This window comes from Lagenorhynchus albirostris, chromosome 5 (assembly GCF_949774975.1).
Source record: "Lagenorhynchus albirostris chromosome 5, mLagAlb1.1, whole genome shotgun sequence".
NCBI classification, from domain to species: domain Eukaryota; kingdom Metazoa; phylum Chordata; class Mammalia; order Artiodactyla; family Delphinidae; genus Lagenorhynchus; species Lagenorhynchus albirostris.
In genome coordinates this window covers 128,209,334-128,215,333 of record NC_083099.1, presented here as the reverse complement: position 1 = coordinate 128,215,333, position 6,000 = coordinate 128,209,334, and positions in this window count along the sequence as shown.

Genomic DNA, 6,000 nt, shown 5'->3' with positions numbered 1-6,000 from the left:
CACTACAAGATATGTTTATATAGTATTGCTGAATCAAACACAATTTCTAGAGTCAAAAATATGAAAACTAATATCCTGGAGACTCTCTACCCCTGTGCACTGAAAAACATGTATGAAATCTTTATAACATTGTTTGTAAAAGTAAAATCTTGAGGAAGAAATCCACAAATACATCCACAATACAATGGATAAATATCTTGATGCATATGGATGGAATGGAATATAATTTAAGCTGGAAAAATTAATGAAGTATATGCAAAATTACATCAGTGAATCACAGGATCATAACACTAAAATAATATCCCCACAGAATGATACATATAAAGTTCTACCTATATAAAATACAAGTCTTTGAAAACCTAAATAATATGTAGTTTGAGGAATCTAAGATATGTGATCAAAGCAAATACAAAGGGAAAGAAATGGCAAACACAGTATTTAGAATTATGTTTACCTCTGAAATTTTCTGAATAAAATGGAAAGAGAATGGGATAAGGCAGGGGCCTCCAGAGGGTTTCAAGATTAACGGTAATCAATTATAGTATACTCAATGTGTCCTTTGTAAACACTCAATATGAAATAACTATAATTTTTAAAAGAATACAAATGGTTTGAATCCCAGTTTTAAAACTTATAACCATAGAACTTTAATTATCTTTGCCTTAATCTCTTCAACTGTATAATGGAATTAATATTATCAACATTACATTGAGTTTTATAAAATAACTAGCATACAGTACCTTTTAAGTATATGAAAGAACAGATGTTATATTCATTGTTTGATAGTAAACTAAACCCACATTTTATTAAAGAATTTTCAAGAAGTTTGTGTCTTCCCATCAGTTAAGCATTTTGGGGGTGTTTGCATGGTGTTGTTTCTCTGATGGTGCCTGAGAAGTGGTCAGAAGAAATGAATAAGAAGGAAAGAAGAAATCTCAATCCTAAACATTCCTTGAAGGGCAAAACACACAATATCACAGATTAAATGGAACTACAAATTAGGTCTTCTGGTTTATAAAAGTTTTTAAACTAAAGAGCAAAAATCAAAAGACTATGCAGATAAACTTGCCACGTTATACAACACTAAGTTGAAAAAAGAAATATTAAACTGCAATAAATACTATTTCTTTTAAATAAAGAATTAATGAATGTGAAGAACACTATCTTCTGATTTGAAACTTACATAAATTTCTATAGTCCACAAGGATTTATTTTATTTTTTTTTATTTATTTGGCTGTGCCAGGTCTTAGCTGTGGCACACGGGATCTTTGTTGCAGCACCCGGGATCTTCGTTGCAGCATGGGAGATCTTTTTACTTGCGGCATATAAACTCTTAGTTGTGGCCTGTGGGATCTAGTTTCCTGACCAGGGATTGAACCCGGGCCCCCCTGCATTGGGACCGCAGGGTCTTAGCCACAGGACCACCAGGGAAGTCCCCACAAGGATTTTTCTAATAACTTTCAGAACTCAGGATTTTTCTAACAATCTTCAGAACTCAGTTTTATTTCAGTCAGGCAGGATCTCTTTTCTTTGACAACTGAAGTTTATTTTCTGCAACTCTCTTATCAGACTGGCTCATGAAGCAGAGAACAATATTTGAACCACAAACATAACTATATTTATCCATTCTAAAATGCAAGGTTACATTTTCATGGTGGAGGTAGGGGTAGACATCATTATGTCTTAACATTCTTATTTGCTACATGAAATTCAAACCCTAAAGTGAGCACTAGATTTTGGCATATTATTAAAATGTTGTGAAACTACTCAGTAACACATTTAATATTTTATTGCCAACTCTATAAGCAATGCTTCCACACTCAGTATTCATGTACAGATTGATATATAAACAAACAACCTGCTCAGCTATCGCAAATGATTGCTCATTTGTTTTCAAAAAGCGACTGTCTCCACTATTGAAAATCACTTTTTCCAGCACTTTTTTTTCTTTGGGATGAGGAGAGATTCCCCAAAACACAATGTTTTCAAATTTTACATGCCAAATACTATCCTAAATATGATAGATATTTAGATATGGTATCTTTGCCCACGATTCTTGTCCATGTTTAAAGAATACGTAGGGTGCCATCTTTTAATTATTTTATCTTTTATCTTTTAGATCAGTTTAACAGTTTAGAGAAGTTTTAGAACAGTTTAAGATTTACTTTAAGCAGCTTAAGATTTTACAGCTAAATTGAGCAGAAGGTACAGAGATTTCCTATGTACCTCTATCCCCAACACAGGTACTGCCTCATCAGTATCCCCCACCAGAGTGATACATTTGTTACAATTGATGAACCTACATTGATACATTGTAATCACTAGAAGTCCATAGTTTACATTAGGGTTCACTCTTGGTGTTGTGCAGTCTATGGGTTTGGACAAATGTATAATATAATAACATGTATCCATCATTGTGATATCTGTATGATTTATTGCAGTAGGTAGGGATGGAAAAGAAGAACACATAAATACAATTAGTGAAGTAAAATTTCAATATTACTTCATCAATGTATGTTTCTCATTTCCCTAAAAGTCTTTCAGTTTCTGGTCCTGCAATGACCTTTTATATCTTACAAAAAGGCAATGAATTCTCCAATGAGATCCTCTGACTACTAGTATTTCTTGTTTCAATATTCCTTACATAGCTCCTCCTCTCAGCAGGAGTGACATTTCAATTTGTGTTCTGGAAATAAAGGAATTCCAATTTCCTTTCTTTTTCAAGGTACTGTATTAAAGTAGCCAATTAGTGTAAGGAGAATAATATTACCTCTTTTAAAATAAAAATGGAAAATATAGCAATAAAAAAATAACTCATATTATTTAGTCTTGAGATTAAAAAGTCCTCCTTCCCCAGTTTTAGATTGAGTGTAAATATATCCAACTTGGCTGAGATAAGAATGGTCTTGGAATACAATTGTCCATACAGTTTCTTTCCTACTAATAATAAATAAACAAAATTAACAAAAAGACTAACTAGGGATGGATGAAGAGAAACCCACTTAGGAGTCGAAAAGAGAATGTGATACTCTGACAGAAAATATATGAATTTGTAGGAAAAGGAAACAGTAATGAGAGTTGGGGGTTAAGAAGTCATATGATGAGGAACCTGGGTGAGAGTCCCAGCCACAGTGTGGTGCATGTTTTGATATGAATTCCTTCCTCCAAATGTCAGTGCCCCTTAAGGTTAAGTCTCTGTTTACTTGCTCTTCTCTGAATCTACCTGGGAAATTCAAATCACTTTCAAGCTTTTTGAGAATAAGGTTTATTAGTTTTATTTTAGAGACTCATTCATCAACATTCTCCAAGGCTAATCAGACCACAATTATGTTTCCTCTACCTTTTTGTTGGATTTTACAATTTTGATATTCTTCTACTAAGTGCATCTCAACTAATTATTTACTGATTCGTTCTTCTTATCTGGCCTTTCCTCTGAAGATTTTGATTTAGACAAACTAGGAGGGTAAGGCACAGGGAGCTTTTTATTTTTAAAAGCTCTCCATTTAAGACATCTCTTTTATATAATCTGTAATACACACCACCACATATGGATCCACATTCTTTGTCCTATTATATTTCTATTGTTCATAAATATTTAGTAGTCTCTCTTTCTGTAGGATAGGACAGAATCAGGGTTTCATCCACAGCACTCTGTCCTTTACCTCCCTTTTCATCTTACATTTTATTACACTGTAGAACATTTTTTATTTCAGTCTTCCTGATCATAAACATTCCTTACACACTCTAGCATCCACACTTTATTCACATTTATCACCAGCCCTGAAATGTCCTTCTCCTACTTCTCCAATTACCTAAATTTTATCCAGGCTTTGGATTTTAGATAAAACCTGTCCTCTCTGATAAATCATTCTCAGACAGTCATAGACCTCACTGATTCCTTCCTCCCTTCTCTGAACTATTAATGTTCCTGTATATTCTACTTCTTATTTGTCACTTTCCATACATTGAGATGGACTGTCTGTTTTTTATTCCCCAAAACATGTTTTTGGTCTACTGAAATGACCTGTAAGAAAATGCTTTTGTATTTCTCCAAATGCCTTGTATAGTACTTTGCACATAATACATTTCTAATAAGAAGATTTCCACCTGTATATCTAGTCCTAAATACGAAGCAATTGATGTCCCAGAAAACTATAAATAAGAGAATCACCAAGCTGTCCTGGGTGTCAGAAAATGTCCTTTTTGCCTTTAAGTTGCCAGTGAGTTGATCCTACCAACTTTTATGGGAGTTAGTTTCTGCCTTTACAGAACTGCAATATTCCCCACCAAAAGCTTAGACTGCCCATGCTCCTTAATTTAATTCTCTTGTCCACCTCTCATGGTCATAGACTCCTTGTTCTGGATTCTTTTTTGAATTTCTAGCTCCTTGTTAATTCTTTGATACTGTGCTCTTCTGATTCTCATACGCCAATATGATTTTGACCAGTGGCTTAGAACTGCCATCTTATGAGGGCAAGATGTAGTGTTTGAGGTGGGGAAAGATTTTATATTAAAAAAAATATTTGGAAATTTCTGGTATAAACAAATTAAAGGAGTGTCCATTAACTCACTGTCTTTAATAGAGGAATTGCATATCTTATAGAAGACAATAAAGATGGTAACATTTCTCAGAATTCTGCACAGCCTCTTGTAAACGCTTGCTGATTATCATCTTAGAAAAATCCCAATCCTGGCCACTTCTTGCCTTCCCAACAGAGTGACTGATGATAAAGTGAAAATTCATGTCTCGTCTAAACTACATCAAATGTAATTCTATAATCTGCTGATTCCCTCCCTACATATAATTGAACCCTTAAATCACATGGAAGTTTTTTCCATCTAAACAGCCTATTAAGTGTTATAATTGATTCAATGACTCACCATGGAAAATTAGGTCAACATCACATTTTGAGGATCTGCTATGTGAAAAACACTATGAGATGTGCCAGTAATATAAGAGTAAATTGGAATCAATTCTTGCTCTTGAGATGTTCACAAATTGCTTGGAGTAACAATCTGATAAAAAGATGAAAGCATAATACATGTGATTAATGCTGTGACCAAAGCAGTAACAAAAACATGTTACTGTGGGAACCTAACAGTCAAAATCTGGCCTATTGAGTATCTCATTGATGGTCAGTAGATAGAAAACGTGATATATGATGGATTTCTTTTGGGGTTCCTACTCAAACTATGCTTACCTCTAAAAATTGTCCCCGGCCCTGAGGGCTTCATTCCTTCAGCCACATGTACCATGAGATCAAACCTTGTGATGGTTAATGGGTTAAGCATGTGATCTAACTGAGGAAATCAGCTTTGAACAGAGAGCCTGTAGTACTTTATTTGTGAGTAGTAGATCCTTTTAGTTCAGTCATGTTAAATCATCTGTAGATGAACCCAAAATCTGGGTCAAGGAGAACATAATTAAATGTTACTGAGCCATAGAGGGAAGCAGCACCAAGAGACTAAATAGTCTCAAAGAGTTAAAGACAAACAGGTTGCTGCTATGGACTAACTGCTCATGCCCTCCCAAAGTTCATGAGTTGAAATGCTAATTCTGACTGTGATGGTATCTGAAGGTGAGCCCTTTGGGAGGTAATTAGGTTATAAAGGTGTAGTCCTCATAAATGAGATTAGTGCTCTTATAAAAAGAGACACAAGAAGATAATTGCTTTCTCCACCATGTGAAAATACAGAAAGAAGGGAGTCATCTGCAAAAATCTGCAAACCAGGAAGAGGGCTCTCAGGAAACGAGGAATTTGATGGCACCTTGATCTTGGACTTGCCAGCCTTCAGAACTGTGAGAAATAAAAGTTTGTTGTTTAAGTCACCAGTTGATGGCAATGTGTTATTTACCAAACTGACCAATACAGCTGCACTGAATTGTGATGGCTTTTAAGTTCTCAGTACCATTTCTCACGAGCCCTGACAATACATTCACCACTTAGATTCTATGAAATGACCCAGAATGGAACTCCCTTTCCTTGAATATTTCTGTT